Source organism: Pogona vitticeps, chromosome 1 (genome assembly GCF_051106095.1).
Source record: "Pogona vitticeps strain Pit_001003342236 chromosome 1, PviZW2.1, whole genome shotgun sequence".
NCBI lineage: Eukaryota > Metazoa > Chordata > Lepidosauria > Squamata > Agamidae > Pogona > Pogona vitticeps.
Window position 1 is genome coordinate 128254908 of NC_135783.1, and position 21198 is coordinate 128276105.

Consider the following 21198-nt stretch of genomic DNA (forward strand, 5'->3'; position numbering starts at 1 on the left):
CCCGTAGAGCGAATTCATCACTCTATGGGGCGCTTGTTGTGCGAGTCACCACTGTAAATAATAGGCATTGTATATTCAGTGGAACTTCTACTTACAGCTGTCCCTACCTACGAACATTTCAACTTACGAACAGCTCCGGTCACAAAATGTTGCTTCTACTTGCGAACGGAGCTTCTACTTACGAACAGAAAAAAACTGCGGGGAAGGTGGGAAATTTGAACTTTCAGTTAACCATTGGCAAGCAAAGAGGCTGCTTGTCTGCTACCTCACTCACCCCAGCGGTTAGAGAGTGTGGATACGGAAAGAGACTTCAGACTGCCTGGTACTGCCTGGTACTGTACTGTACGGACTGTATTTTTTTGCTTTTTTTAATTTTTGATTTTTTGATTTTTGACTTTCTTTTTTAAAACAGAGAGACTGCCTGTTCTGGTGAGTACACTGTATTTACTGTACTGTACAGGATTTTTTGCAGCTTGGGGGGGTTAGAGCTAGGTGGGGGGGTTATGTTTTTGTGCTCTGATGGGTCTTGCAGTGTAGATTTTAGTTTTTAAATGTGCATGGTTAAAATCTGGCTCTAAAGTCTGTTTTAAAATCAGAAAATATTCTGTGAAGGGCTGTGGTGGTTGTAGGTGCAGGCAGCCACGCAAGGCAGGTTTTTAAATGGAGTTTAGACTCAAGTGTCTCTCCTCCTTCCTATGCTCTCTTTTTGTGATGAGAAGTTCTGTGCTGGAATAATGCTTGCTCGATTCTGCGGCCTTTTTAAAGGTGTTCTGTTTAAAAGGTGTTCTCCTGCCCTTTTTTATAAACTAAAAGGCGCTTGTTTTTAAAGGTGTTTTTACAAGGTGTTCCCTTCCCCTCCCTCCTTTCCTGCCCTTTTTTTTTTGACCCAGTTCATCTTAGATCAAAAGAAGAAAAATTCTCCCCCTAGTGGTAGAGGACAGATTAGCCAGCTTTGCATTAGTTCCTATGGAAACTAATGCTTCGACTTAAGAACGGCGCCTCTAGATAAAAATGAAAAACACTCGGAATGGATTAAATGGTTTTCAATGCATTCCTATGGGAAATTTTGCTTCTACTTATGAACGTTTCAACTAACGAACATCTTCTGGGATGGATTAAGTTCGTAAGTAGAAGTTCCACTGTACAGAAAATATTCCCTAGTTATATGAAGGTACAAGACAAGGAGGTACTGTTTTTCCATCTATTATTTCCATTATGATACATACTTATACGAATATGGCCTGGATAAGAATGTTAAAAGAGTACTACCTAGGGATATAAACTCAAAAACTTTTCAGTTCTTGACAAAAGTCATCGAAAGTAAACTTTAGTCAGGCACTATCTCTTAGTGCGACCTACCTCACAGGGTTTTTAGAGGAAGACAGTTATATATGTGCTACCTTGAGCTGGCTGGAAGGAGGATGGGAAATAAGCTGCCGACATGAGGCTGTTTTGCCCATCCAGCTGGAGGAGAGGAGATACCGCATGGTTTGGGCGAACGGGCAAGAGCAGAAGCTTCAAAAGGAGCTGCTCAGCCTTGCATTGCCCTCTTCATTGCGAAGGAGTTGGAAAAGATGGAAGGCTGTGCAGCACGACTACATTGGTTTCGCTTTTGACTGCATGGCCACTCGATCAGACGAAGATTGGATTGCGGGCAGGGCAGCAGCTCAGCCCGCCATGGTTGGATTTTTATTGCTATCTTTGTTTGGGAGAGAGCCTTGGCAGGCTTCTCCCCACTGCTTGGTTCCATACTGTTTTGATTAGCGGTTGATACTGGGTTAATTTTTAAAGTTTACGTGTTGCATGGGGGGGGGGAATCAGCAGCAGAGTTAAAGTTTCAATTGACTGCTATCTTGCCTTGAACACCTCCCACCCCCACCCCGCCTACCCTACTCTTGTACTCTTGTACTCTTCTGCTCCAGAAGGTTTTTAATTGAAATAATATTAACTGTGGGTCCTGATGGCAATTTTTAGAGCACTGTATTTTTAATTGTGTTTTAATTGTTTCATCTTTTTACTGTATTTAAATTATTGTAAGCTGCCCAGAGAGCTTTGGGTAGTGCGGGCGGCATAGAAGTCAAATAAATAAATAAATAAATATAGATATAGATTGTGGGTATATGTAGTGATATTGTTGCATATAGTTAGGATATAAATATCGATATAAGATTAAGTGAATCAATAAAGCTGAATAATTAATAGTTCATATTGGTGATACATAGGGAGATGTATGTGAGTGCTTATACACCTGTTGAATAGAAAGTAATAGATTGCTGCTTTAATTAATAAAGTGACTCGCAATTTAAAACATATGGGGCTCTGTGCAAGGGGTTAACAGGGTTAGAATGGGTCCAAAGAATAATGAGTGGAAAGAAGGGCAAGCAGAGCTCCTCCACGGTCACCTCCAGTCCTTTCCTCCTCTGATGAAGAGGATTGGCCTGATTGTAGGACAGTATGCGAGAAGCTTAGTGAGTTGGAGAGGGAACGAGCGCAGAGGAGCATTGTGTAGGTCCAGGAGGGAGTCCAAGTCACAAAAAATAGCTGAGCTTAAAAGGATGGATGATCTCATGCTTTCACAGATTGCTATTTTGGAGGGGGAGTGTTCCAGCCCATCCGGTTCATCCTCAGCAGCTGTGACATCAGTGACGCAGAAGAGGAGACCGCGGGTCTCCAAACAATGGTGCAGCAGGTCAAGGTTGGCATCGTCCAGCACCCAGACGCAGACGAATGAGGAAGAAGGGCAGCCCGTGGTAACACCTGAGGCCGGGTCAGTCTAGCCGGGGTCTTGTGGAGATGGCAGATCATCCATGGCAATGTTGGAGGAACCTGCATTCACAAGTGCACTCATGGTGCTGCTAGGAACAATGGCACCAGGTGGGAGTACCATTACACCAGGCACTACAAAGTTTGTAAGCGTTTGGCCATGGGGTACCGGGTGCCATACAGTGCCAGTTCCTTCGGCCTTGCCTCTACAGGCAGCAGGGTGTGCACAATGCACACACTTGGAGTCCAATATAGGGGTGGCCCCAAGGCAGCCTCATGTACAACAGGCCAGGGTGCTGGCGGGAACAGGTGGGGTACTGGCGCCAGCTGCATCTGACACGGGTTACAATTCAGTAACAAGGTGGGCCCTCCCCGAAAGTGACCAGTCTTTGCCTTTTAGGGGATCACCTACTACTGGCCACGGTAGAAAATTTTTTGAAAAGAAAAGTATGTTGATGTGTTTGACTTGTTAGGGCTATGGTGCTACATTGTTTGCAGCTTAATATGGTTTTTCAGGTCCGTCATGTTCCAGGAATTGACAATAACATAGCCCTGTCCCATCAACAGATGGATTGGTTCAGATCGTTAGCTCCAGGGGCACTGGCTCAACCCGATGTGTTACCGACAGAGGTAATGGAACCTTGGTAGGATTTTTACAGCATCAAGATAAATCCCCCTTGACAAAGTATCAATTTTAGTAAATAACATCTCAGGCCTTATGTAAGGCCGAGATACAGGGCTGGCGCTTTGGCATGCACACCTTTTGTATCAGAGCTGCGTCTACTGCTGTGGCTCTTGGTCATGGAAAGGAAGAGATCAAGAAAATGGGGAGATGGGCATCACAGTATCACTGTGATTATGTGCACTCCCTGCCTCAGTCCTAGGTGCTGGCTGTTGTGTGTTGTGTTCTTTGTTTCAGGTCCACAGAGACCATTGGCCCGGGTTCGTGTTATATTGGTCAGACACAGTTACCTGTTTAGGGCTGTGAAGTACACCAGTTGGACCAGTTTGGATCGAAACCTGGGACTGGGCGCATTCCCTGCATTTGAATGGAGGGGACGGAGAGGCCTGCTGTGGAACAGGTTCCTTGATATAGTGCCCCTGGATCCCTCACAGGTGGTCCCAGACATTTCGGTGGTCCACCTGAGGGGGCAACGATTTGGCTCAGAAGTCGGGCAAGTCCTTGATACTTCAGCTTCTAGTGGACCTGAAAGTCTTCACGGAATGCTGTCCATCAACACGTATAGTATGGCCAGCTATAGTTCCAAGACTGTTATGGAGGGTTGGTTGTGACCCGAGGCTTATAGATAAAGTCAGGAAAGGAGTTAACCAGGAAGTCAGCAGGGCCGTTAGGTGAAGCTTAGGGTCAGTTATATCACATTTGAACGTTGCAGTATCCAGGCCGGAGTTATATCAGCCTGATGGTGTTCATTTGTTGGACATGGGGTTAGACATTTTCTTAGCTGATTTGCAAAGGGGCTTTAGGGCCGAGATCTTTGGCTTGGTGGGGGGTATGGGGCATATGTAGTAGCTCCACTCCTGTGGCAGGTAGTGCAAAGGGAATAGGTTCAAGTGAGTTCAAAAGGTGGCATTTAGGGGGTGCCGAGCAACCCTCCTCTCAGGTTGAAATTAGCAGAAGTTAGCTGAGGGGAGGGGAAGCAGGGTACTGCTGTTACTTTATGCCCGGAGGCGTGCTGTATAGTAGAACAGCACACTTGCGGATTAGGAATTCACTAAAGAGAGGTCTGGAACAGAGAGTCAAAACTGACTACAGACAGAGCAGCATTGCACCCTTGTGAAAGGGGAAATAAAGTTATTAAAGTTAATAAAATTGTGGCCCAGTTAACCCATGTCACGTGTCTCGTCTCTGGGCGGGCAAATGCATAACTCAGCTTGCTCAAGGAATAAGCAAGAAGCACAAAATATCTGTACATGGGTGGGTGAGAGGATGGCCAGTATTGGATCTGCTCTAGGCATTGTATGATAAGTTTTAAAAGGTAAAAAAGGTAAAGGTTCCCCTTGACATTTAGTCCAGTCGTGTCCGACTCTAGGGTGCGGTGCTCATCCCTGTTTCCAAGCCGTAGAGCCAGCGTTTGTCCGTAGACAGTTTCCGTTGTCACGCGGCCAGCGCAACCAGACACAGAACACCATTACCTTCCCACCATGGTGGTACCTATTTATCTACTCACATTTACATGCTTTTGAACTGCTAGGTTGGCAGGAGCTGGGACAAGCGACGGGAGCTCACTCCATCGCGTGGATTCGATCTTACAACTGCTGGTCTTCTGGCCTTGCAGCAAAGAGGCTTCTGCAGTTTAACCCACAGTGCCACCACGAGAAGTTTACATCCTGCTAAAAGAAGAAACCAAACAGACCCTCTTCATGTGGCCATAGCCCAGCAGCTGCCATATAACGTATAGGAAAGGGCTTTGACACAGCAGGCCACCTTCAAAGCAGCTTCATTCAGGGAAAGATTTAAGTGTTGCTTGATTCGGTTGTGAAATAATCTGTCATTCTTCTTTAAATAATGGCAAACAAGAGTTTGCCTCAGTGTGTTTTCTTCTGGATAGCGCAGCTCGTTGCTTTTTGATCCAGAAATGCTGACAGCCAGGTACTTCAGAATGTCTCCAGAGGTCCTGGTGAAAGATTTCTTTCATTTTCTCTTTTATTCTCCTCATGGCTCTGTCAGTCAGCCGTGTACCGTTAAAGTGTTTTATGATAATGTTGCGGTGAGTTACTCCCAGGCCTACCTACTTTAAAATGTGGCATCAGCAATGTCTTCCTCGCCATGAGGCTGCTCAATGCCTGTGAAATATCATTTTGATACCCCCCCCTTTCCCACAAATAGTTTTCTTAAAACCATATCTGCCAAGGCATGAAGGTTTAAAGAAGTCTCAGAATTTTATACCACATACTGTATATATTTCCCTCCATCCGCCTGTCACCAAAAGGAAAAAGGCTGCCAAGAAAGAACCCATCCTGTCACGTGAAGGATCGAGCTGGAGGCTCTTTTGCACATGCACAATCCGCCCGCCACTCAAAGCCATCACATGGCCCTTCAACTTATCCACCTTCAGGTCCCTTGTTGCTTCGTTCCTAGATAATGCTTAACGGGAGCCAAGAGTAAATAATGTAGATGTAGTAGTACTTGCGTTGCTCACTTTTTCATGAGGAAAAGCGAAGGCTCATGAGATTTCTGATGAGTTTAAGAGAAAAGAAGCAGATTTATGATGATGATGATGATGATGATGATGATGATGATGATGATGATGATGATGATGATGGAGGAAGATTCTTGTCACTGAGCAACAAGGACTATATAATGAGAACTAGCCCCTTGTTTATTCCTTGAGGTAGAGTCGTCGAACAGGTTACTGTGCCATCCAGCTTTCCATATGCAAATTGCAGCATTGAACCTTGTGTAATGGGATCACTCAGCCCTGCTATACATTCATTTCTTATTGTAAGTTTGGGCCAGCTTTTCCATCATATCTAAAAGCCAATGCTTGTTTCTGAAGTATAAGAAGGGAGCATTGCTGGGAAGCTCAGCCACATCAGTCCATTGTCTAATAGGTATTTACTTTAAGAAATGTTGAACAGGCTAGAGCTTGTAGCAGCAAAAAGCAGAAGGTTTCTGGTAGTATTCTGCTAGCTGCCTTTACCGTAGTCAGTTTGTGGCCTGTCTGTTCTCCTGTTACCTAACTTAGTAGAAGCCCTCATGTCAACAAGAAAACAGGGGGCATGCTAGATAAATGCAAATGTTATCACTGCATTTCAAACATATAATGAGGCGACCTACAGATCAGGGTAACCAATGAATTGCAGACACTATTTTAGAATGGCATCATGGAAAGCAAAGGCCACACTGGTGGTTCATACTTGTCAAGGTTTGACATTTTATATGTTTCAGAGTGTTGAAATGATTGTATGGGGGTGTAGCGGGAAAGGTGCTTTGAAAATTAAACTTCTTTTAAAAGCACAGCTTGAACTTTGTTGTTTCCAAAACAATCCGCCATTTTCCAAAACAATTAGCCAGCTCCAGCAGAGTGAAGACAATGAAGTATAAACATTCTTGGCAACTGAATGCATGTTTTGGTTATGATTTTTAAACATAGCAATGAGATTAATGGAAACAACAGGTGACTTAATTGATTGATTGATTAATTAATTAATCAAAGGGATTTTTCACTATGTTGCCGTATAGCACCATCTTTTGGAAAATGTAGATCAATGAAATACATGAGAGGTAGGTTTCAGGTTTTTACAATATCACTAAGTAGCAAAAATGTAAGGTAGGAACTTCCTAGGATAGGAAGAAAAGTTAAAACGTAGATGCTTGTCAACATATTGGCTTCTAATCCAGGAGTTTGCATAAGAGCAAAGTCTATGAGATTTTACATTATGGTTGACAGTAGTGCACTTTCCTACTATTGAAAAACCTAAGTGAGCAGAAAAGACATTGTTTAGGTATGTGGAGAATGGATAAAGATTTAAATATAGTTGAAGACAGAGAGCCAGTTTAAGGAGCTGAAATGCCAGGTGAGTGTTGCTAGAGGGGAGGAAAAGATAATAAAGCACCTCAGAGAAAAGACACAGAAGGCACAGATTTACTTCTGTAGTTTTTAATTGGCTTGGCTGGGTAAGAATATAATTTAAGAATTGCATCTGCCTGTCTAATAATATGCTTAGAGGCCAAGGAAGTAATGTTATTATTTCTTTACTATATTTTTACTTTTAAGAACTTTAATATTGTTAGAAATGTATTTTCTGTCTTTTGTTTTTAAATATGCCTCTTTTAGCCTACCGTCTCCTTTATTTTTACAATATTTCATTTCTACATACACATTTTGTATTTGAATGTCTGCAACGTCTCATAGTTGTAAGATTTTTGGATGCTCTTAAGACCCACAACTTTTTATAAGTTCCAAGGAAGAATTTTTTAAGCATTTGTGCCTAACGTTTTCTGCACAGCTGTAAGCTTTTTGGATTTCACAACAACAGTGAAGAATTTTGTGTCTATGGAGCACAGAAGCAGTGTAAATAAAACAAAGCCTGTAAAATTAGACAAGCTGGGGCTGCCTGAAATTCTTGTGACAAAGAAAAGACTTACACTTTGATACACAGATGTATGTTGATATGATTGTTTGGTTTCATTTACTCAGATAAATGCCAGCTGTGATGAACACAGGCTTCTGGGTTTTTTTTTTCTTTTCACCTGGAGGCCTATGAAATTCCTGGGGGATTGGTTTAAGCACTAGCAGAGCCAACCTGATGCACTGGCTGTCAGTTTCTTGTTACCATCTGTGGTGTTAGTAGTCCTTGCCCTTCCAGTAAGAAAACTGACTGTCAGCATGGTAGTTTTTGAGACAGAGATTACCTCCTTTCAAATTTGTAACCTAAAGCCATGAGATGCCTGAATGTCCCAGCCATGATGAACTTTCTAATTACTGCAACCAAGAAGAGATAGAACCTTTTGCTTTCCTTCTCTATCTACAACAGTTAAAAAGGTAAAGGTTCCCCTTGACATTTTTAGTCCAGTCATGTCCGACTCTAGGGGGCGGTGCTCATCCCGTTTTTCAAGCCGTAGAGCCAGCGCCTGTCCGAACACAGTTTTCCATTGTCACGTGGCCAGCGTGACTAGGGAACGCCATTTTACCTTCCTACCAAGATGGTACCTATTTATCTACTCGCATTTGCATGCTTTCGATCTGCTAGGTTGTCAAGGAGCTGGGACAAAGCGACGGGAGCTCACTCCGTTGCATGGATTCGATCTTCCGACTGCTGGTCTTCTGACCCTGCAGCACAGAGGCTTCTGCGGTTTAGCCCGCAGCGCCACCATGTCCCTACAACACGTCCCTACAACAGGTAAGTACACACAATTAACTTTTTCTTTTTTTTTCATGTCACTGTTCTGCCCTTGTGGGACCCAGTCTACTTAAATTTGAGGTATCCAATCATGCTAAAACATCCAAGAATGCCTTAGTTCCTTACTGGCATGCTATATTTCTATAGCATGCTATATCTTTATATCCCTTCATCTCTTCTAACTGTATCACTATGTGGAGTTGTTTGCTGTTCTAGTGCTAGGGGAGTGCTTTTTCTTCCGTATTCATTTCCAGTACAACAAATTTCTGTCTTAATCTGAATTCTTGCTGGTTAGCAAAGTTCCTCACCTTATCTAAGTCCAAACATAACTGGCTATGTCTGCACCATGCTTCTGCAAAAGCACCCAAATATCTTCACTTCACTCAAACACACATGGAAAGATAACAATGTACATGCACAGGACACTGTGTGCTCACAAAGGTATGTGGCAACATACGGCACAAAAATGTCAATGCAGAGAAAGAGACGCAATGAAGAATTACTATACAGTATAGTGATTTTATATATATAGTCAAGTCCCTGAAAGTATTCCAGCGCTCAATAAATATGAAATACAAGTGTTTTTAAGAAGTAGTCATAGGTTTTTTGGGACACTAGGGGAAGAAGGGGAACAAAACAACTTTAATGGCCTGAAGACTGAATGAACAGGATGTCCTACTTTAGGTCAACAAACACAAGCTCTCCACTCGGATGCCACTTACTGGAGATTTGGCAGAGGCTAAACCTGGGATGTTTCCTTTCTACAGCTTTTCATGATAATGGTTTAGATGGTATAGAAGGGAGATTTTAATATTTGTCGAGTTTTCTTCATTGCACTTTGACATTTTTTAAACTATACATCCTTTTATGGAGCACTTAGTGAATTGAAAAATAAAATAAAACCACACAATCGACATTGCAGCTTGGCACTGAGAGAAATAACATTTATGTAGAGCAGTGGTTCTCAAACTGGGGTCCCCAGATGTTCTTGGACTGCAACTCCCAGAAATCCTGTCCAGCATAGAAAGTGGTGAAGGCCTCCGGGAATTGCAGTCCAAGAACATCTGTGGTTCCCAGTTTGAGAACCACTAATGTAGAGGTTCAAAGGGGTAGGATATTTTGTGCATCTAGATAACAAAAATGTTATACCAGAGTTGCTCCCTGGAGATTTGTAGTTCCATGCTCATTCTCAATCCCAATAAAGAACAGGACCCAAAACCAAGCGGAGTCATGTTTACATGACACATAGAATATCTTGCAGCATATGTCACAGTCAAAGAAGTTTGCAACAAAGCATTTATATCTCACTGATTTCAAGAGGAGAGAATGAATCAGAATGCTTAGCTCGTCTGTTACAATCAGTGGGTCTTAATCCTGTCCAGCCCTAGACAAACAATGGCTGTGGAACCTGTCGCATTAGTAGCTGCACCACAGCTCAGAACACCGCATGCAGATTGCTCTTCCCACTCTTGCTTCTTAATGCCCCACAATAAAGCCAGACTCTCTGGGCAAACAAGCCCTTGAGTGCAGCACCCTCAGTCCCTAATGAGGACAATACCCTTGATCTGACTACTGCCAGTCTCCTCTGAGTCTTGTGGCACGTTTGACTCATCAGCACAGTGCCCGAGCCATTAAGAGCTCAAGGGCAATACTGTCAACTGTCATACTTGAAGGAGCAGGAGACTTGTGGCGTCGTCATGACTACAATGCTATGGATGCAAGGTAGATTAGCTGGGAGGTGGAGGAAAGTTGCTGGGTTTGGAACACGTTCCACACAGAAAAGACATGTGCATGCTCTGTGAAAGTTTAATTATAACATTTATTTACTTAATTTGTTTCAGGCAGCCACTGCAACCTACTTCTTGATTTAAGCCAACAAGGCAACTATAAAAAACAAACACAAATTTAAAATGCAATTGCCACTATAAGTAATAAATAAAAAATAGCAGCAAATCAGAAAAAGCAAATGGGAGAGAGGGAGAGAGAGTTTCTAACTCCTGAATCTGCTAGCCTGGGGGGGGGGGGGGGTTAGCATGGGGAAGAGCTGGATGATTTTGCATCTACACAGAAAATAATTAATACAAATAATAATATCCACCACTCTCACAGAAAACAGCACTAAGAGCAGTCAAGTTACTGAACAGATAGCACTTTAGGCACTTGTATCTATTCTACTGTGCATGGGTAAAATGTGAGGTTGAGTGCCCTCATCCCATTTGATATCATGAACCACAGCCAATTAAAGAGGCAGTGGTGTCCAATTAATCCAGCTGAGCTAAAGTTATACCTGTGTTTCTGTTAGAGTTCAGCATGAATTGGAAGCATGGTCTCAGGCACTGAATGGCAAACCCTGTTTGAATAATGCAGTTACTATAGAAAATAATCTTTTTTCTGAGTTCAAGGAATATATAAGGAATAAACAAGACTCCTATCTTACAGTGCTTATTTTAGCTTTAAGTGTTTAAATTCAGATTACAATGACACTTCCAGTAATGTCCCAAGATATTTTGATGTCTAATACAGAACAGGAAATGGGGATTTAGTGAGTCAACTTCTCCCTAAGTTCCATTGATTCAAATGGGCCTGTTCTGTGACTTGCCATACTAAAGTAAGTTGCAGTTAGAGTAGGCTTATTTATAGAGGAGCTGATGTCTAAATCCCTATTGATTCAATGGGCCTACTCTAGGCAACAGAATTTGGCTACAGAAAGATAACTGCACTTCTTTTAAGGTATAATGTCAACCACTGTATAACTTTTTAATAATACTTGAAGTTAGAAAAGGAATACACCATGATTCAGCTGCTAGCTTAACCTATTTTCTGCACTGCTATATCATGCTTTGTTTGGAGTGTTGATGTGGCTGAGAGAAGAATGTGTTTTGAACTACAGGCTAACAACTTGTAGCATTTAACTGTTTATTTTAACGAAGTAATTACTGTCCCAGTTACAGGAGTGTGGTCTCACTACATGATTTAGTGTCTTTTTTGGAAATCTTGAATACAGCCTGCCAGCCTCTGGGACCCCATGTACAGTGGTGCCTCATTTAGCGATAGCTCCGTTGAGCGACGAAATCGCTTAGCGATGGAGTTTAAGCGATCACAAAAGCGATTGCTTAGCGATGGTCCCTACGGGGAAAATTCGCTTTGCGATGATCGCCGGGAAGCGATCATCGCAAAGCCCCCATTTTCGGAAAGCTGATCAGCAGTTTCAAAATGGCTGCCAGGTAAACAAAATGGCCACCCGCTGTGTGTCCTCGCTTTAGAGGCACCGAAAATGGCCGCCCCTATGGAGGATTTTCGCTTAAGGTTAGTTTTGAAGCCCATAGGAACGCATTAATGGTGTTTAAATGCGTTTCTATGGGCTTTTAAATTCCGTTTAGCGATGAAATCGCTTAGCAACGTTTTTTCCTGCACAGATTAACGTCGCTAAGCGAGGCACCACTGTATATTGGTGTGTCTTGAGAACTTTGGCTGAATTATATACTCCAGAGTTGGTTTGGCTGCCATGAAAAACAGCAGCCTTGTGTCTCTTCCCCCTTTCCCACTGTTAGATCTAGTAATATAAATACTCAATTGCTTCATTTCACTCAAAACTGCTCAGTCCAACTCATTTCTCTTGCTATTACTTGCTAGGCATAGAAACATGGAACTTGGATGATGCCATTTACTTTGCATTATTAGATGTTGCCAAACAACCAATGGAAAGGTGGTTGTTAGTGTTAGCATCTGTAATTTATTAACACTTTTATGACAGTGATAAAAAAATTATGTCTAGGTACAAGCAGAATAAACATGTAGATTTCCATAGGAGCAAAGGAATTAATTATTTGAAAAAATTATGAACAGCTGCCAACTTCGGCAGATGGAGGCATCTGAGGAGCAGTTTGAGCAGGTCTCCAAGCAGCTTCGACCTGCAAAAAGTGAACAGGTGCTCAGCTGAAAGCACCATCCCACAATCAGCAAATGCACAGAAGGCCAGTGTTGGTTTCTCTGGTCACCTGAATCCTGCAGGGCTGCAACACGCGCTCCAACCTGCAACCATGCATCCAGACACGTGTACTAGCGAAATAAAAGCTGTGTTGCATCATACCAAAGTTCAACTATCCTGTTGCCACAGGGGATTCATGGTCCTGAGAGGGCCTTTAATGCTGGAGGTGGATATACTGTCTCACCATATTGAGGAGTAGTCATAGAAAGTCATTTCAAGCTGTACAGTACTTGGGTATGAGGCCACCTTCAAGTCTCTTGGAGCCTTATAACACCATTCTGACAACCTATTTATTATTGTCACTACTCTGGGGGGGGGGGGAACAATGTAGCCCGTCAGTGTGAGGAAAATTCAGCTTAAGGAAAAGTATGCAGCCCCAAAAATATAAGGCACAGCATGAGTGGATGGCAAAATGTAATTCACCTTGGTCTTCACATTTCAGACTCAAGTTATTTTATGCCAGAGATATTCCCTAAGGAAACAGAGGAGTCCTATTTAACTATACTTTAGTATGGAGTAGAGGATATAGAGGGTCTCTGTCCAAGCGGTCTTCTATCTAGTTCATCATTTAAAGTACAATCATGCTCTTGCTACAACTATCAAAGAGACTCATCAGTTGAAATTTTTCCCCATAGTCACTGTTGCTTTGGGAAACTATAAAGTATGCATGAAGAACACCATCCTAGCATTGGACTTGTGCCATGACTAATAATAAAAACGTCCAGAAGCAATGATGTTTTCCTGAGGCAAAGATGTTGCAGTCTTTCTGTTAAGTGTGCACTGATGGCACAGAAGCAATAAAACACCTCCAGAGGATACCAATTCTGGTAAGCAACACTACAATTCTCAGTAACTATGAAAAAGAGAAGAGGAAAGAACGCACACCTCTTTTTAAATATGCAAGGCAACAAAATCTTTACAAGCATTTTCACATGGATAGTAATCTAAAGGGAGCTGAACCACACTGGCCTTCAGCCTTGAAGGATGATAAATTGAAACGAATAACAGAAATTCCTAAAGATGCACATGGGAGATACAGCACAATCAAAGCCTAAACATATTCTGAAACAGCCTAGGTTGATGCCAGTGGGAGGAAGTTGTGGTAACAGGAGGTTCCCATAGACATTTTAGCTAGATGCCAAATGAAGCTGTGATTTCCTGAGTAATCAATTCTATCCAGCAGCAGAGTTGAATAAACACTTAGCGTGATATCTCTTAAAGGAACTTGAAATAGACCATGGGAAAGAATCCTTGTTCCAACACCTTATTTCATAGTGTTCTGAATATGCCAAGGAGTTGGTTTCTACATTTGCTTCCCTGAAATTTTCACGGACATTTCTGATGCTTAGACATTATTATTTAGCTGGTATGCTTCCATATGTTGAACATTTAGGAACTAGATGTTGCCCTAATGCATTTTAGGCAGAACCCCTCATATAATCATGGTTACATTAGAACTGCAGAGCTGGAAGAAACCGTATGGATCATCCAGTCCAGCCCCTATTAAAGAAGCTCAGCAGGAATCAAACTCCCAATCTCTGGCTCTACAACCAGATGCCTAAACCACTGAGCTACCCAGCACTTCAATTTATTCAATTTTTATACTGCCCATTTAGTAAATTGCTAAAATACAAAGACTGAAAAATGGAAAAAGGTCAGGTGGTAAAAAAAAAAACCTGTCAGATGGAAAAAAGGAACCCTTCTTCCTCCTCCACACATTCAATCAGTTGACGATAATCTCCCCAAAGAGTTCCTTGAAAAGTCTTTATATGTTAGAACCAACATCTTAAACCTGGTATGGAAGTGGTCTAGTAACTAATGCAAACTAGCCTGGATCAGGTCATATACGGTCATTTCCCCCCACTCTGGCAATCCCTCTGGCTGCTGCATTCTGTGCTAGCCTCAAGGGAAGCCCCACGTAGACTACATTACAGTGGTGCCTCGCTTAACGATGATAATCCGTTCCAGGAAAATCACTGTTAAGCAAAAACATCGTAAAGCGAAATTAAAAACCCCATTGAAACACACTGAAACCCGTTCAATGCATTTCAATGGGTTAAAAACTCACCGTCCAGCGAAGATCCTCCATACGGCGGCCATTTTCGCTGCCTGTATAGCGAGGAATCTGTCCCTAAGCACAGCGGGGAGCCATTTTAAGCACCCAGTGGCCATTTTGAAAACCCGACGATCAGCTGTTTTTGATCGTCGTAAAGTGAAAACTGGTTCCCAAAGCAGGGAACCGATCATCGCTAAGCAAATTTCCCCCATTTAGACCATCATTTTGCGATCGCAAAAAGATCGTCGTAAAGCAGATTTGTCATAATGCGGGGCAATCGCTAAGCGAGGCACCACTGTACAAGATTCAATTTTCTGAAACTACCAGTGCATGGACCAACCTAAGGCCACGTGACTATATTTCTTTTAAATCCTTCTTTGGTATTTAAAGTTATCCAATTCTAAAATATATGTTCCTGTATAAAAAAATAATTCTGAAAACTTTGATCATGTACCACATTGCCTGTGCACACACACACACACAGACCTGTGTCTTCATTGTGAATTTGTAGGGCTTGGGTGGGAAAAACAGAGTTCCTTCTATAAAAGTAGCTTTAAAACATGCAACACCTTTACAAGGTCTACTTAAAAAGATATTCATTTGTTGCAGATTGTATTTCTCCAGCTTCGTAGGCAGCTACTGCCCTCTGAAAGTTGTCTTGAGAGCGACTGGTTTGTTATACTTCAAGCAATCATCTGGAAGATGAGTCATGGCAACTGGTCTTCTTTCTTATCAGGCTGAAATGTTTTGCTGCTCATCCAAGTAGCTTTTTCAGTCTAAGAAGAGTAGGTAGGAGACCCTTGATACATCTTCCAGGTTGGTTTCACTTCTTCCTGGTCTGAATAGGCTCGTTAGATGGACAATGGACGGGGGGGGGTAGGTTTAGAGAAAATCCCACCCCTGCAGTCCTTCTCCACCCACTGTCATAGGTCGTTAACAGTGGTCTTTCCGATGGGTATTAATGACTGTTAATGATCCATGACAGTGGTTGGAGAAGGACTGCAGAGGTGGGATTTTCACTCACCCCCTCCCTGTCCTTTGTACCAACTCTCCTCAGACTAAATAAGCTACTTGGATGAGTAGTGAAACCTTGCAGCCTAATCAGAAAGGAATCCAGTTGCCATGACTCAACTTCCAGATAACCTCATCTGGATGATCAAGAATCTTCACAGGTTCAAGCAATCATGTCTAGGAAGGTTGAGAAATGTGACTGTTGTTAAAAGCCCCAAAACTTCACAGATACAAATAACTCATTTTTAAATATATTTCTCCCTAAATACTGTAAGATCTTTCCTAATGCATTTGTTTCATGGTTGACGAGTAAAGACAATTTTATTTAGTTACATGCCATAATATGCTTTTTGAAATCTTTCCTTTTACTCACCCTTTTAATATTTTTATAAGTTTGCCTAGAGATACAGAACAGCTTTAAATGTTCCAAGGTGGTAGCCCAAAGCCTGACACTATCACGATTATCAAATACTCCTTAGCTGTTGGCCGTTATTTGTAACCTTTGCTCACCTGAAAGATGTGCAGATGTACGCTTTATGTTCCCAGCTGCTCATAGTTTCAATAGCATTACATCTAGCTCTTTTCAAGATACCACGAAAGATGACAGATTTATTCAAATAATATTTTCCTGACTGTTTGGAGGCTTCTCCCAAGGGGGAAAAAAAGGCATATTAAGTCTTGAGCTGGAAACTAGTGTGGCCTTATTTTAAAAGACCTGTAATCCAGACTGCCTTATCTTCACTATCTTAACTGAAGAAAGCCACATTATTGAGTTTCCATGGTCTCTCATGGATTTTGGTAGCAGCTGAGCAAATCACTTCTAAAAAGTCATGATTTAAAGTTATAAAGCAGGAAGCCTGTTGGGTCAACTGCTTTTGCAGCAGCCTGTAGCACAACCCTGCTGTGCAAGAGGAAGCCATCTTGTATTGACAGTTAGCGCCACCAGCGGAACAAATACAAGTGGGTGATCCAGTGTTACTACATCGGCAGTTTGCTTCTTCAGTGTCCAGTAAGCCCTTGGCCAGAGTTTCAAGTCATTTCAGAAAATTTGTTATGTTATTTTTATAGTAGCCCTTGTGTGGTCAGGTCAGAATTGACTTATAGCGACCCTAATAGGGCTTTCAAGGTAAGTGAAATATTTTAAGGACTGGTTTTGCCAGTTCCATTCCCCCCCCCAACACATTTCCATGGCCAAGTGGGGATTCGAACCCTGTTCTCGAGAGTCCTAGTCCATTACTCCCTCCACTACACCACACTGGGAATCAGTAGCCCTTTAAGTACTTGCCAATTTCCCCTGAAATAACTAGAACATTCTCTTTTGGGTTACTTTCCTGCCTTTAAAAGCCTGAAAGCGACAAGACATTGGTCTGTGGTACAAAGCATATGCACTTCTCATCTCCTCAGGACCCACAACAGAACTTGAGGCACAGTACAGCTCTGCACATGAACCATGAGATATTTTTCCACCACCGTTAAGTGAGAAAGCAATTAAGAAGTTACAGTTCCACTACATGAGGAATGGCAATACCCCTCTCTAAGTTTACAAATGTAATACAATATGCTGTAACCCCAAGACAGGTGAGAAAAGAAATCACTTCAGAGCAAGCTCCTTCCATGCTGTGCTACTGCTGCCTCCAAGGGACCAACGTTGTCATTTTTATATGACCCTAGGGCACAGACCCCCACAAGCAGCTCTTTTTATGAGCCTTGTGGCGCAGTGGTTGAACTGCTGTACTGCAGCCAAGATCGTGCTCACGACCCAGGGTTCAATCCCAGGTAGCCGGCTCAAGGTTGACTCAGCCTTCTATCCTTCCGAGGTCGGTAAAATGAGTACCCAGCTTGCTGGGGGTGGCGGCAATGTGTAGCTGGCATAATTAATTTGTAAACTGCCCAGAGAGTGCTTGAAGTGCTTGCGGTATATAAGCAGCAGGCTTTCCTTTTTTGCTTTTTTAAAATAAACAGGCTGGCCAGTCAACGAAAGCATCTTAAAAGGCTACAAAATTGATTATTGTTCAATAACTATCATTAAGGATCCCTGAGAAATGTTAGAACTAATATTAGGCACGTTGGAATATTTGATTAGAGCACGATTCCTTCTTTGTGATTCCTGATTTGACCAACTGCCTCTCAGTCACTCACCCACTTTATATATATATCTGCATATAGAATGCTTCTGCAGAGGTATAACAAACTGAGAATGTGGGCTTTTTACCAGTGATTACTCTCCAGCTGTTCTGTGGTCCTCCACTGATGCAAAGCAGTCATTAACCTGGTTTACAGAAGCAATTACACCAGTTTTACAGCAGTTTTGCAAGAAAGAACAAAATGGCATATTGTATTAGCAAGCCCATCTCGCTCTCGCTCTCTCCACACACAAAGACACACACACACACACACAAACATTTTATTCAGTCTTTTTTTAAGTGACACTGGTATGCTAAAGAGTTCCAAGGGGTAAAGAGGAGATAGTTACAAAACTCTAGGATTGCCTGGTTTCTCTTTAAAAGCTGAGTTTAAGGCAACTCACAGTCCTGAATTTGGTACGTAAGAGTTCAGCTTAAAACTGTAATTTGCTTGCTGAAGGTCTGAATTGTTTGCTTGAAGCATGATCAAAGAAGGAGCTGCTGGGAATGAGTAATTTGTATGCGTAGTAATCTCTGCAGGACCTCTTTCACAATGTGAAAGTACAGCAATAAAATGAAGGTTCTACAAGCTGCTAGGCCCAGTTTGCTAATACATGAATTGTGACTTTGAAGAGGAAAAAATTAGTGACAGTACTTTTAAAAGTACAACACTTAAGAAGAATGGAATTCTGGGCAAAGTATGAAAACTTGTGTACCTTGTGAATATATGTACAGTAAATTGTTGAAAGTGTCTATCTCTCTAAATTGAAAATTTTGCACATGTCTCCAGACCAACACCTCTTTCTTAATGTAGACATTTTTGCTCAGTCATATATTCTTATCCGAGTTTTGAACCAACATGGCCAATCTAAGGTGCACATGTGCTGAGAAAAAGAAATATCTTGTTAGATATTTCAGTTTGTATGGATTCAGGAATCTGTGGTCTGAAATGAAAGAGGACAGTTCTGTCAGGCCAGAAAGCTAGATGTACATCTTAGTGATACATCGTGAGTAACTCTAGCAGCTATGAGAAATTGCTATTTGGGGGTAGACTAACAAAAGGAGTATGCACTTCCCTCTCTCTTGCAGTTCTAAGAGCAGAGCGAGCGAGCGAGCGAGCGAGCGAGCTTTTCCTTAAGTGATGAGTTTGAAAATAGGATTTCCACTTAATTTTATATATGCTTTTTTGTTAATTCCCAATTGAACTTATCTTTCATGAAGGGATTCAAAGTTCCTCAGCAATGGCACTGGAAAAAAAATATCGGAAGCAGATGTTGACCCAGAAAAGCCCATACTGAAATGATTTTTAAAAAAGTATTTGCAGTGTGTTTATCTTTTGGCAACATGCTGAGACAGAGTGGCATGGCTACTTACATTTCCAGTTATTTTTAAAGAAAACTTCATTTTTTTTCCCATTAAATTTATGAAGGAATTTGTGAAGTTTCAAAAAATAAATAAATTTCTAACCAGAAAGAAACGGTGCATGAGGTCTGGCATGCTGTCTGGCATACTACACGTGCTTGCCATGAAAGTATAGCCACTGCTGTCCATGCAATCAGCACTGACTTTGGTGGGGTTCTCAGCCTGTGTAGAAAAACAGGTTAAGTAAACCCTCTGTTGGAGTTTTTACAAACTGGCATGCTGCTTCTAGTAGGTGTGGCTTGGGGAGGGGGCTTTCTGTGCTGGAATGACTGTCAATCTATCCAGCAGTAACCAATCATTCCTTCCCACCTCTGAATTCAAAGAGAGTCACACCTCTCTGCTCCGGGTTCTCCTTTCCCCTTTCTTGGGTCTGTTGAGGTCTGTTGCTGAAGTCAGTCTGTCAGTTTGCTGTTTGATCCGTTCCTTTGTAAGTAATGAAATCTTTTATTCTTACTCTTACTAATGTCTCAGAGTAAGTTATTGAGACTGCAAGTGCAAGTTCATGAGGAAAGGGGTGGACTGCTCTGGAGAACCTGAAGCCATTCTGCTCTGTGACTCTCTGAACTTCTGCTGTGCAGCTCAAGGACTGAAACCAGAAATTCAAAATTTTGCAATAGCCTCCTCCTTAGATAGTGGCAGGGCTTCCTCAATGGACAAAATGTGAGGCATCTAAAGTGGGGGACCCTCCAGAGGGCTATGGCAGCTGATGAATGCACTGTGGTGCCACCATCTGTTGATGCTGGATACCTGAAGGACCGCCTCCTTCAATATGAACTTACCTGGCAGTTAAGATCTAGCCATGGGGCCCTCCTGAAAGAGCCGTCCCTCAAGGAGGTGAGAGAGATGGCTTGTAGACAAAGGGCCTTTTCGGCAGCTGCCCCCAGGCTATGGAACGCCATCCCAATTGAGATTTGTCTGGCGCTGATGCTGATGACATTTCGACGCCAGGTCAAAACCTTCCTGTTCCAGGAGGCTTTTAATTGAAATAATATCAACTGTAGGTCCTGATAGCAATTCTTAGAGTATATATTTTAATTGTATTTTAATTGTTTTAATTTTTTTTGTATTTTTTGTGTTTTAATTGTTGTAAGCCACCTATAGATCTTTGGGTAGAGTGGGCGGCACATAAATTAGATGATAGATTAGATAGATAGATAGATAGATAGATAGATAGATAGATAGATAGATAGATAGATAGATAGATAGATAGATAGATAGATAGATAGATAGATAGATAGATAGTTTCAACAGGAGGAAAAAGATAGAGGCATTTATTCCCTTCGTTTCCTCCACCAAAAGCAGCTCCCCTGAAAAGCAAAACACAAATCTTCCAGTTCAGTGGTTGCTTTGCTGTCTCTTACTCTGCAGTCAATAGGGCCTGCAGACTATACGCATTGATGGAGGCAAAAAAGGGAAGGTTCTGGTAAAAAAAAGAAGTTGTCGTTTTAATATAGTTTGGAGCATTTAAGTGTAGAAACCAAGTATTACATAACACTTGCATAAATTATGTCACACAACACTGCCTCACATTTAAGTTCTTAATACACAGATATGTATAACCTAGTTTCCCCCCATTTTTCAGTCTGCATATCTATCATTTTCCAATGGCATAATTCTTTTTCCAACTGCATCTTTTCTTCCAGCTGCATGCTAAGAGAACCTATCCCTCATGATACATTAGAGTGGAAGGTGAGGAATTGAGAAGGTGGAGTAGGCTGAATGGAGTATGTTCAGAGCAAAGTGGGGGGTGGAAATGGCTTAAAAATCAGTGAAGGCATTTCCTAGAATTTTTAAAGCTAGTATGACTTGATACTAATTCAATATGCTGTAACCCCAACTCAGTACAACCACCCCCTGATCTCCCAATTATAATGAAGTCTTGATCCACCACTTATAAGAAGGCTTCCATTTGAATATTAAATTCTCCCAGACTGGGGGGGGGGGGAGGGGAAACTTTGGGTTCTCCCTCC

General features: G+C 42.0%; 1 protein-coding gene and 1 long non-coding RNA gene across 10 annotated transcripts in view; one reads left to right on the top strand and one right to left on the bottom strand.

Moving 5' to 3' along the window:
- Nucleotides 1–21198, bottom strand: part of DLGAP2 (DLG associated protein 2) — a 522791-nt gene that overhangs the window by 272831 nt on the left and 228762 nt on the right. The window lies entirely within an intron of this gene.
- Nucleotides 53–21198, top strand: part of LOC140707427 (uncharacterized) — a 35972-nt gene continuing 14826 nt past the window's right edge. The window contains exon 1 of one of the 2 annotated variants that reach the window (XR_012087486.2): nucleotides 53–19655. This is a non-coding gene — a long non-coding RNA (uncharacterized LOC140707427). The remainder of the gene's footprint in view (nucleotides 19656–21198) is intronic. The other variant, XR_012087490.2, reaches the window with a different exon arrangement.